Source organism: Amphiura filiformis, chromosome 20, assembly GCF_039555335.1.
Source record: "Amphiura filiformis chromosome 20, Afil_fr2py, whole genome shotgun sequence".
Lineage (NCBI taxonomy): Eukaryota > Metazoa > Echinodermata > Ophiuroidea > Amphilepidida > Amphiuridae > Amphiura > Amphiura filiformis.
The window spans coordinates 57376594-57389453 of record NC_092647.1 but is presented as its reverse complement, the minus strand read 5'-3'; the positions used below and the strand labels follow the sequence as shown (position 1 = coordinate 57389453).

Here is a 12860-nt window from a genome sequence, read left to right as displayed (position 1 = left end):
GCGTGACACCATCACCTTGGACTTAGCAATCTAAAGCTTACCATTACACTCTAGCCCCAATCCTTCAAAACCGTCATCACAGTTGCATGTGAAGTACCCAAGTGTATTCGCACAGGTTGAATGCTCAGGACACGGACTGTTCAAACACTCATTTATATCTGTATAGTAAGATAAAAGTACAGGTTATCTTCAGTTCATGATAAAATAATTTGGGGAAAAATGGCTAAATACACAAAAGAACATGACACATATATCAATTAAATGAACAATATTATTGGGTAAACTATGTACAAAATGCTGAATGACCATTTGGCAATTTTGTATGCTGTACAATACTTATGTATTATATGAAGGTTCCTGTGATATTTCTGCAGTGTCACAAAGAACATCTTCAACAGGTGATTTCAGAATGCAAAGTTTAAGCTCCTTACATTTGGTAGAGCATACTGAAGTGAAGTATCCTTTGCATAATGAAACAGTAACACTGATTGGCCACTTTGCAACAATGTATCAAAAGTTGATAATGACATTAATAACAGGGTTCTTTGTTTTGAAAGTTATTATTATTATTGTTATTATTGACTGTTTTTGTGCCTAAAGCATATGGAGGAAAATGTGAAACATGTTCTGCTAACTTTTGCCCCATTCTGATATGGCTGCGCACAATAAGCCAAATCGGCATTGGAAGTTTGCAATGCATTGTAGGACAGTTTTTGCAGTTTTGGGACACTTTGTCCTTTGACCTTTCAGAAAATTCAGAAAAATTGGGTTTTTGTATGTACAAAATATAATCTAAAATGTTTTACAATAATTAAAACAAATATAAAAAATATTAGTATTTGTGACGTGTCATGTCAAAAGGAGACACTTTTGGGCAGGTTATGAATTTTGAGGTTTTTACATATCTTAAATATAGAGATATTTTGCTCCACAACGCCGCTTTTCCAAAATGAATTTGGATATTCCTAAGCAAAGATATTGAGTTCGGAAGTTATGGTATTATAAAATTGGAAATTGAGAAATCGGCCTTTAAAAATATTATTGACAATGTTGAGAGTGGGAATTAACTTGAAAAATGTCTCAAAAAATACAAGATGCCAGTTACATTCCGGTCTGAAACTATCAGACAATATTTTTAACATTAATAACATCACAAATTAGCAACAAACCCAAATTGTGAAAAAATCACCCACCAGCAGATTTTTGGCTATTTCTCCATTTACGATCCTGCCCAAAAGTGTCTCCTTTTGACATGACACGTCACATTTTATAAATTAATTATTTAGTATTTTTAATGATCAACATTACGACAATAATAAGAAAATTAATAATAATTATGTCAATTTTCCCGATATGTCATAGGTCAAAGTGTCCCAAAACTGCTCTCAAAATACGGAAGTTAGAATGGCGATTGGGCTTATTCCATTCCAATTACCTTCACAATTTCCGGTAGTATTATTGAGTTCAAATCCTGGTTGACAGAGACATACAGGGGAATTCTCAACAAAAATACAATAGGAATTTGGCCCACAACTAGCATCATCATCCTGGGTGCAATCGCCAATATCTGAAAACATAAAAGATAAAAAGACACTAAGCATTGACGTTGTGATTATAAAGTCACAGATTCAGCTTGTGAGTCTGAAGATTTCACACCACCAAATAGTATTATACGGTTGTGCGCCCTGAATGCATTTGATTTCTCAGAAAAAACCATGCATAGCCCAAAGTAAGCATTAAAATGAGCAGAAATTTGCATAACTTTGGCTAAATTTGGATTGGGTCATGATTAGTAATATCAAATCCTGCAAGTGTACCACAGATGGGAGAGATCAAGTATTTTTTAATGATTTTAAGCAGTCGTTTCTATACAGAAACACTGGCATGATTTAGGAGGTAAACTAGGTAATTCCCAGACATCATAGACTTCGACGGCCGGTCGTAAAAAATAATGGCGGTCAACCTATATTTTTCCCAGTCAGAGGGATCAGGCCAGGGCTAATTTCAACCATCATAACTGTCGCTACAAACTGAGTCGCTCTTGCGAAAAAACAATTATTTTTTCTTGAGGCAAATTTAGTACATATCTCTATGGGGATTTATTTGGTGGTGTGATATCTGAAATAAGGACCCAGTAGAGATAATACACATACATGAATAGAAATAGAGCATTGAATAGATTTTGTTATTGACAAATCCAAAATTATTACTGTTTTTAGACTTTTGTCATCGTATTGCGATTGTAGGGTGTTTTTTTTCACCAACTTATCATGTTGTGGTTTGTTTTGTATTTCAAATGCAAGTGTCAAGATTCAAGCAAGCTTATTTATCGATGTCATTGTTTTTGCCCTTCTCTATTTGTTATGGCATGATATTTGGACAATAATTTTGCAGGATTTGTGTTTGACTATAGACACAAAATCCTTTTCAAGTACAGTAAATCTTTACAAATGACGCTTACGTTGACATAGGAAACCAACTTTTTCCAATCCCTCTGGACAGATACAGGTAAATCCAGACTCTGTGTTGATGCATACGGAAGAGTATGGACAGTTATGGGTACCTGTAAGACACTCGTCAATATCTGACAGGAAAAATGGATAGAAAGAAAAATATATGTATATTGTGACTTGGTCATGTAATAAAGTGAAATCATTAAGTAAATACTACATAACTCAAAACAATTAAGGTTACATACCACTAATAGGCCTGGGCGATACATGAAAATACAACAAATAACTATTTGTTTGCATGGCATCTGAATTAAAAATCGCTGAAATTGATCAAGTTATATAGCAAAAAAAAGTACTTCTTCAGGTTTGATGCTTCAAAATGGTATATTTTCTCTCATTATATGACATTTTTGTTGTAATAGTACCAAAATTCATACACGCACGGCTTCAGTTTTTAATAAATATTTGCCCTACCATATTGTAACTTTCAGCTTTGAGGGCGCACTGCCATTTTAAGGTGTTTACGGTTCAGTGCATTAAAATAAGAAGTCTCAGGTCAACCTATGTTGAGTTTTTGATAATTTGGCATCTAAATCATATGGTTTAGCCTGATATTAGTGGCATTTAACTGTAAGAGTTCTGAACATGAGAAAATTCCACCCGGAATTAGCCATTTTCCCATTGAAACCTGTGTAATACATAATTAGTGGTTTTTAACCTTAAAGGATTAGACTTATTAGCATTTTTCAAAAACAGCATTGGCATTGTAAATCATATGAGTATCATTTCATTCAGTAATGTTCAGGCAACAGAACTGAAGTCCCATGACACTGGAAAACATTTTGGTCAGCACCGTGAAAACAGAAGAGAAAGAATGCAAATCAGGATTGTAAGTGTCTGATCTGTTTAATTTCTTGAGTAGTGTACCTGCTATTAGCCATATGATGGCATAAGCAAAGTTTGGTATTCTCAGTGCACAATCAAGAATGTATTGCCAAATTTGGCCTGAGCAATTCACGACAACTTGGTTTCTGCTTGCTTACTTGCTTGAGTCAAGAGGGGTCCCAAAACCAAAGCCATCCATAGCTTCCTACAAAAATTTGAAAATTCAAGTATTATAGTAACCATAAACTTATTAAACCTTCTACCATCACAGAAAAATACACCAAAATTGTAACATCAAAAACATACATTACCTTGGCAACCACCATTCCCATCATCCTCTTGTCCAAGTTGACATGAACATTCATGGCTGCCGTGTGTATTGTAACATGTAGCTGAGGCAGCACATGGTGAACCAACAGATGATGAATTACACTCATTGATATCTAGCATGAGGAAAAATGAGTTACAGAAATGATGAAAGACAAACATGTCATTGAAATGACTTAATATGGATAACAAACATCACCATGCAGGTGTATCATACAAGCCTACACATTTGCTGCACATTTTCGTAATCATGTGTGAGTAATTTTTAAAATATGCATGTGTCCTTCTCCAGCAAAATTCATTTTCCAATTGCCAATAGTTTTCTACTAAAAAAATAGACATTTTAGGTAAGTTTGTTAGGTTTTTAAAAAGGTTAAGATGAACCACATTTGAATAAATATAATAAATTATTTCATGTGCATCATGTGATCATTCATAACACATGTATAACTTTTCATAATCTTAACTAGGTGGTAGTTGGCCATTTTTGACCCAAAGAATCTGAAAATCTTTCTCTCTGCTGATAGAATGCAAAAATAAGATCATGAAGAAACTAGACACCCATATGGCCATGTTTGTAATCCAGGGCTTCGATATTTGCAACTTAAGTTTTTATCATAAAATTGTGATAAAAGTAATTCAAAATTATATAAGACTGATTAAATAAGGCAGGGCCGTAGCACGGTTAAAAAATGTGGGGCGGTCATAATAAATGTGGAGCGGCCAAAACACAAATATATGCCCAAATTGAAATAAAGATATAAAGAAAAACATAACAAATTTCTCAAAAAGTGGGGCGGCCATGGCATCCCCGACCGTCCGCTTGCTACGGCCCTGAAAGAAGGCCCCACGTATTTTGCTCCTTGTTTTTACCTATATACTCAAATTCTTAATTTCTGGCGTAATGCCAGAAATTTAGAATTCATCCTGCATTACCTTCACATATTGCCAAGTCATAGTTGAATGCAAACCCTGTAGTACATTGACACTCATAACCACCATCTATGTTAACACAATGAGAGTTGGGTGGGCAGGATGCCTTGTAGGTGGCACATTCATTAATATCTACGACATTAAAAAAAAAGATTAATTATATTGTTATCATCCTATCAAATCAAAACAACATTTGTCCAAAGCCTTAAAGCAATATTGTAACATTTCCACAAAAATTTTCTCTGTCAGATATCTGCCCTTTAAATATGACGTCAAATTCACAAAGTAAGCTGTGTAGGCAATCTTGCTTTACATCACTTGTGATGCCATTCGAGTGACACAATAAAGCTGTCACAGTTGTGTTTTCTTCCATAAGCTAGGGGGCCAACTTCTCTTGATGATGCTATGGGTTACGTTAGACTGACGCCCTTATTCATCAACTTTCTGTTCTGGGTTGACAACTGAGAAACTTATGTGTTATAATGAAAGACAGAGATAAAAACATTAGTTCACGTCTGACGTCACGGCAAAGATGCACTGTGATTGGTTACTGACCTGCACAGTACGGCATTTTCTGTCTAGTTGTCAGAATTTCAGACGCACACTAGTCTTTTTATCTCTGTTTTATTCATTATAAAAGTATGGGACTTCGCAACAAGATTCTGGTTGCATTGAGACTGTGCAGATGTGTCCATTTTGACTGAGTTTGTTATTGAACACATATTTTTAGAACTTCAGAGTGCAATCTTGTCACAATGGCATGGCACATGGATGCAGATAGGCAGTCCCGCTATGGCGTACAATAAAACTTGCACGAGAATATTTTCATGAGCCCAACACGATACGAGCAGTAAGTTTTTCAGTCTTCACTACAAGTATAAAACAAATACATCCGTAATATAGATGACTGATGGATTAAGTCTAGCTGTGGTTGGCAAAACACAAGTTTGCCATAGATCCATCTTCAGAAAAAGTCAATTGTCAAATATTAATTCTTTATTATATCCACTGACTTATCCATTCTATTCAAACCTGCATGACAATAACTACAAATATTCTCAAACTCTTCAAACTCTTGGATTCAAGAAACTGAATCAATCACATAAATATGCATGATCTAGATTCAATTCCTAGAAACTCAATCAATCAAGTCCATAAGTACCCAAGCAATCAAACATTACCTGTACACCCAGTCCCATTGATCTTTCCATCCCCATCAAATCCAGCAGGACAACGGCAGATAGCACTTCCATAAATGTTAAAACAGTCTGCTTCAACCACACAGAAGTTTCCAGTTTCACACTCATTGTCATCTGAGAAAAATAAACGAATTTGTAAGACATAATTATGTTTAACTTTTCTTATTTCTCACAAACTATGATTGCTTACCAAAAGGAAGCTTTCATCCAGAATTATCTTTGTTTCTGTTAGGCCAAGTAAAATAAAATACAAGTTTCTTGTCCCCGCCCGCCTCCTTTTTGGCCGCCGCCTGATTTTATTTACTATTTACTATTCAAAAAAATAAATAAATAAATTTAAAAAAAATTCAAAAAATCAATATTTTTTAAACTGTTTTTCCTACCCTTGCACAAACTCTAACCCACCCCCAAACCTTACTACATGTATGGAAAAAATAGCAAAAAATTGAAAAATAGTAAATAGTAAAGCCCTGCCTCCTCCTTTTTGGAAAAAGTACGGACGAGAAACTTGTTTCTTTTTTTATTTGGCCTTACATAATTTACTTTTTTCTTACACCAAAATGTGTCTTTACTTTGCTACAGTACTTTTAGCCAAAATCAGTGACTTTAGTCAGTTCAGATATTTCCTCTTGCTAGTTCACTACATCATGACCATGAGCTCAAAGTACTGGTGCAAAAATGCGCATATTTATGTGCATGTCTACCTTAACACGTTGACATCACTGAATGCACTAGGCCATATAATAATATTATAAGAGAAATGACAAAGACAGGGACTGCCTTTTGAGGAGAGCGAGAGCAATTGCTCTCTACTGCTCTCCTTAAATCTGATAAAGGAGAGTGATTTTTAGCTATCCTTAGTTGACTATTCTCTCCTTACATTCTATTAAAAATGCTATAAACAGCTCTCCTTGAAGGCTCCAGAAGAGCTATTCAATCCTCTCCTGCTAACTCCAAAAGACAGGCCCTGCAAAGAATTTGATAAAAAGTCCAAATAAAAATTTGCAATTGGGAACCTAATTTGACCTGCCTAATCAGAAGCTTACCTATAAGACATTTTTGTCCAGAGAATCCTGGTTTACATGGCCCACATTCATATCCACCTTCATTGTTGATGCAACTTGTAGTACTTGGTGCACACAATGATACATCTTCCCACTCACATTCATTAATATCTACACAAAAAGTGATACAATGAAACTGGTAAATTTAGACTACATTTTTGCACAACATAATATAATAAGATAATGGAATTATGAATAAAAAAATAGGATGCATTACAATAGGCATTATAAAAGCTTCACCACTTTGCAACCAAGTATTCTAGGGATGTAAGGATTACAGCAATACCAAGTTTAAATGTTGGGCATGTTGAGGATGCAAGAACTAATGTTTTTAATTACCATAGGTCACCCAAAATAATTGGTCAACTTTAGCACAATACTTATAAACAGGCATGAGAATGATCATCCATGAAAAAACCTGAAAAGTTTGAAAAAGCCTAAAAATGCATGAAATGAGGCTAAAAAGGCCAAAAACGGGATGAAATTTAGACACAAAAAAAGCAGGAAATTCTGCAAAAGCAGGAAAAATCTCATGCCTGTATAAAAGTTGACAGCTATTGTAGACAGAGGCATAGCATCATTGGGGTACATCCCTCCCCATGGATGTGAAAATTTGAATGAGGCTTGGCATCCCATCAATTAGGCTTAGTGCTACATCTTGGTACACCTAAATTGGGCTTTGTGCCCCTGTCAAGCAGTTCAGTAACCCACCCCACTCTCCCATGACTCCCGCTCCAATTGCAGATATGAGTAGATATATGATATCACCATCCATTTTGCATACATACCTGTACAGATAAAGCCATCCCCTGTATAACCATCATGGCATTGGCATGTGTAACTACTTGGTGTATCAATACAGGTTGCAGCATTGCTACAATTGTGTATACCCAGTTCACATTCATCAACACCTGAAATGAACGGAAATAATAAAGAAAACTTGATATTGGAAGATAGAAAAATGGCATTGACAAAATTGAAGATACCATTCTACTAGATGGAAATTGGACAGTCCTTGACTAATAACAAGCTTTTAGGACAAATTGAAATGCAGAACTTTTTAGTCACCTTTAAAAGAGTAGAAGTTAGTAAAACTTTGCCCAATACTGCTTATCCTTTAAAACATTCAAATTGTGTTTTGTTTTTCTTCAACTGAGTGTTCAATCAAAATAGACTGTATCATGCCTGTATGTTATGTGACCTATTTAGTGCCCTCCTGCTAAATTTATGGGGCGGTAATTTAAACGATGAAATGAGAGTCAACATTGTGAATTTATAAATATAAGCAATAAAATACAGTGTGTCTGAAGTTCAACTGGAAGGTTTTGAAGATTTTAGTTTTATCTAAACAATCTCCAGAATTTAGTTGTGCAGGTGAAAGAAAAGTTGCTTAGACAGTTGCCACTTGGAAAAAAAATCCACCCATTAGGGAAGGGGCCCTACATTTTGTACATACACATAAAGGGGATTGCTATTCATGTTTGAATACAGAAAGTCATAATCGATTTGCTATTATTATACACCTCCTGATGATAAGAATTGAACCTGTCCTTTAAGAGTTTGAAATATTTTAGTGGAAAATTATATTGTACAGCTTTATACAAATATACATTTCTATTTCTTCTAAACCACATAAATATTTTGTAAATATCTCGATGCACTGAAACAGAGCTAAAAGAAAATATACAATGCAGCAAATTAACAACATCATAACTTCTATATAAAATAAATTGTAAGCTTACCCTCACAACTTGATATACCATCACCATCAAATCCCAGCCTGCATACACACTTGTCACTGACACACTCCGCATACTGATGACAGGAATTATTACATGGGGACTCATCTGTAATGCATTATGTGATTAAAGCAACAATCAGATTAATAAATTAATCCTACTAACATTTTGCAAGAATGATACTATTTGGCGATGAAAAAACACCAGCTGTATGGGCCAGCCTGACAGACCCAGATTTTGCATTTTGGGAGTTGCTGAGTTTTTTGTTGCTGAAATAATGTAAAATCAACCATTTTTGGCCAATGTATTGATATTGACTAAAAATATTTCAAAATTGCATAGCTTATGGCAAAGTAAACATTAAAAGTAATTCGATTTTGCATTTTGGGAGTTGCTGAGTTTAATGTTAAATCAACCATTTTTTGGCCAAAATATATTGATTTTGATTAAAAATATTTCAAAATATGTTTGCACTAAAACTTCTTATGAAATCAAGCAGAAACTACTTTGTTCCCCTTTTAAAGCATATATGTGACATGATCTGGTCCATGGGGGCCAAGGCGGCAAATTTGAAACAGACATAAAGGTAAAAAATGGAGTAAAAAAATAATGAAATACATAAGAAAAGAGGCATCAAAAACTTGCATAACTTTAGAGCCAAGTATGCTAGACCTTTGTGTTTTCAGTAAATGATAGCCTATTGTATGTATAATGTAATAATCACAGTAAGTCAATTTTCAAAAATGCCTCCTTTTATTTGATTTTTCATTCCTCAAAAATATAAAAAATATTCAGGTTGCCTTTTAATCTACAACTGAAGTATCAGGAACTGCAAAACTACAAAAAGTACTGCTTAAAATTATTACAATGAGGTAGAAAAAGAGGGTATGGTAAGGTCTAACAATTAAAATGGTTGACAACATTGGCCGACTAAATTCTTAGGAAAAACATTGACTTACTATAGCATTCCAATCCATTACCAATATATCCTTGGTGACATGTGCATGTGTGGTATAGGCCTTTGTCTATACAATCCGCATTGATATCACAGTCATTGGTGGATGGATCTAGGCACTCATCAATATCTAGAAATAAACAACACAATGAATTAATTATAGGTTAATAAACGTGTATCACTTGTTGGGAGTAAAATTGAAGACTCCCGCAAGAAAAATGAAAGCGTCCAAAAGTACTGCGCATAATACGCGAAGTGCGCGCCCGTACAATTATACAATATTTATGCACTGCTAGTAATTTACTAACATTTGCTCTGATTGGTTCTCACTATCTAGGAGTGTATGAATCCGATGTATTTATACATTTATAATGATACTAGACACAAGTGTGGCAAAATTAATTATTCATTATTATGGCTACACTCAACACAAAGATGGACCAGCACTAGGAATGGATTTTTCACTAACATTGGGCTATTTCAGTTGAAATCCATCTAGCCCTTATTTATGGAAGACATGACCTTAATCTTCTATACAGGGAGTGTGAATTTTAATTGTGAATTTCAATTGGGGTTACCTGAATGGGTGACTCCATTTGAAGTCAACATCCACTGTGTGGGAGATTCCTTAAGGGGTGTATGGATTTCAACTGGAATAGCCTATTTCTGATTGTATATATTCATCACAGCTCAAACCCATAATAAACAAATTGGTTTGATGTCACAAAGAATATATAAATATACATTTATTACAGAAACGTAACATCAGACTGCAGTGTATAGAGGTAGAACTCAATCAATCAGAGTGTGTGTGATGATTAAATTAGTTCATACCATGTCATAATTGTGACATGATCAAGGGGAATGAGTCACATGTCGGCGCTGGTCGAAAATGAGTTTTACACAGGTGTCTAAAGAGGACATTTAGAGCTTTCAGAAACTGAAAACCCCATGTTGATATGACTTTTCGTCGTGAAGTTACGTCAATTTATCAATCGCTGAAAACAATATCAACACTTTCTTTGCCAATATCTCAAAATCAATATTAGCGACATCCGACTCATTTTCCTTGATCGTGTCACAATTTGGGATTAGTCCATTCTTAAAGAAAGTATATTGTTTAGTTGAAAATTACAATCAAAGTTGTCTTACATCTACAGACATACATGATGAGATGCAAAATAAATTATTATTTTTGTTTCAAGTCTTCTGAAGAGTGAGGGCCTAACGGCCTTAACGAAACAGATCTGTCAAGACATGTAGTAGTACAAGTCCAAATTTTATGTTTTTATAAGCTCCTTTATGGTTGAGCACTTTACCATTTTTAGATGGTTTCACCTCTATTTGGAATATATTTTTGTTTCTATATATTTTGCTACATGCACAGATATTGATACACACCTTCACAGCCATTCCCACTATCATGATATCCAGGTAGACATCTGCATATATAGCTGCCCTTGGTGTTAACACATCTAGAATTAAGACCACAATTAACTTTCACATCAGGGTCCTGACATTCATTTATATCTGAAAATAAGAAATTGAAGAGAAGTTTAAGACATTTATACAGCGCCTTTCACATGTATCAAAGCACTTCACATTTATTCTGCTGTTGTTAGAATAAGTCAGCTGCCATACAATGCCCAAGGCATGCTCATACCTTTACGTGGTGCTCAATGGACAATATTCACAACAGCTCCCCATTTCACCCTGGTAAAGAGAGGTAAAGTGCCTTGCGCAAGCGCACACCACGTTGGCACCACCGGGCCAGAACTGGCAATCCTCTAATTGCGAGGCAGCACATATACTGCTGCATGCCCTTAAATTCCAATGGAAATCTACACTCCCGCTTTGGAAGATTTATGAAATATATTCCAGGGGGGAGTATGAATTTCAAATGGAATTAGCACATTAACCATCTCTGTTACCTTGATTTGAATCTTTCTCAGGTTTGACCTCATTGAACTAACAAAAAAAAAAGAGAAACTTAATCTCAAAACAAAATGGATCAATGGTCCCTCACCATAGACCAATGCCCTCGTCAGTTAGGCATTCAGTGTCATTCTTGACGACTGAGAAACTTTCACGTTATTTTTGTGATAGACTTTAAATCTGGAGAACTGGATAATGCAGTTATCCATAGATCTTGAAAAACATGTTTTGGAGGTCTATGATGTGATCCTGTCACAGTGATGTGGAAATACACCAGCTTGTTGGAAGTTGCACTATGACTCCCAGCAAAAGTCTCACACATATATTTTCTCATATCTGTCACTTTTAGAATGATATTTGCTTCCAATCCTCACAAACATGCATACTACAATGACATATATAGTTAGTAGAGGACAAAAGATTCAGTCTATTATCTCTAACCTATTGTCAAACAGCCCCACTTACCATAGCAATTCAGGCCGTTGCCAAAAGTCCCTGCTCCACATACACATTGATAAGATCCTTCTGTATTCACACATTCTGCTAGCTCATGGCAACTAGTATTAAGACTTGCACATTCATTGATATCTGAAACCAATCATATAATATCTCCCTTTATAATAAAAGCTCCAACAAAATTAACAGGCCACAGGTTTATAGAGTTATCCACAAAGCTTTCGATAAAATATCATCTTCAGTGTGTTAATACTACAACTGAACTACTCTCTACAACAGCAATCACAGAAATGACTGCAATATTTAATCTTACACTACTACTACAGCTACTACACAATGATGAAAGAAAAAAGCAAATCAATATATCAATAAATATCTCCCTTTATAATAGTTACATGGATTATCAGAGATTTTTAGGACAAAGTATTTGGTCTAAGGCCTAAAAACAATTTTTATTGCCCTTTATAACCGACGCTAAAATCTGAAAAAATAGGGTCACATTCATTTTGTTTTCATATTTGAATTTTCATGGGATACTGGTATAAAATTCGCAATATGTTTCGCCTGTTTGTATATCAACAAACAAGCCTGGCAAAGCTTATAAATCATTCTGTACCATCATAACATGTTGCGTACTTTGCTTATGTTGACTCTTGTAGTCGGACTCCCATAATGGCTCTCCAAACTGCTCTGTCAAGCATACATTTTTTGATGTCTGGGCCTGTTAAACCTGTATCATCTGCCAACATCTTGATATAATCCTTCTTGGGTGAACCTCTTGTTTGCTTTCCCTGTTTGGGCTGCCACATAAGAACAATTGAGGCTGCTTCTTCGCTTCTTGCACAGTGCCCTGCAAACTTTAACCTTCTAGTCCTGAGCCTCTCAGAGGTTGGTAGCAGATTCCCATATAGTTC

General features: G+C 35.1%; 2 long non-coding RNA genes across 2 annotated transcripts; both read right to left on the bottom strand.

The window, feature by feature from the left end:
- Positions 1-49: 49 nt before the first annotated feature.
- LOC140142460 (uncharacterized) lies at positions 50-2575 on the bottom strand. Its single transcript, XR_011857514.1, has 3 exons — positions 2462-2575; positions 1436-1567; positions 50-158 (listed from the first exon to the last, which is right to left on the bottom strand). It is a non-coding gene; the product is annotated as an uncharacterized lncRNA (long non-coding RNA).
- A 3210-nt stretch (positions 2576-5785) lies between these two features.
- Positions 5786-7766, bottom strand: LOC140142532 (uncharacterized). Its single transcript, XR_011857536.1, has 3 exons — positions 7650-7766; positions 6844-6972; positions 5786-5911 (listed from the first exon to the last, which is right to left on the bottom strand). It is a non-coding gene; the product is annotated as an uncharacterized lncRNA (long non-coding RNA).
- Positions 7767-12860: the final 5094 nt, after the last annotated feature.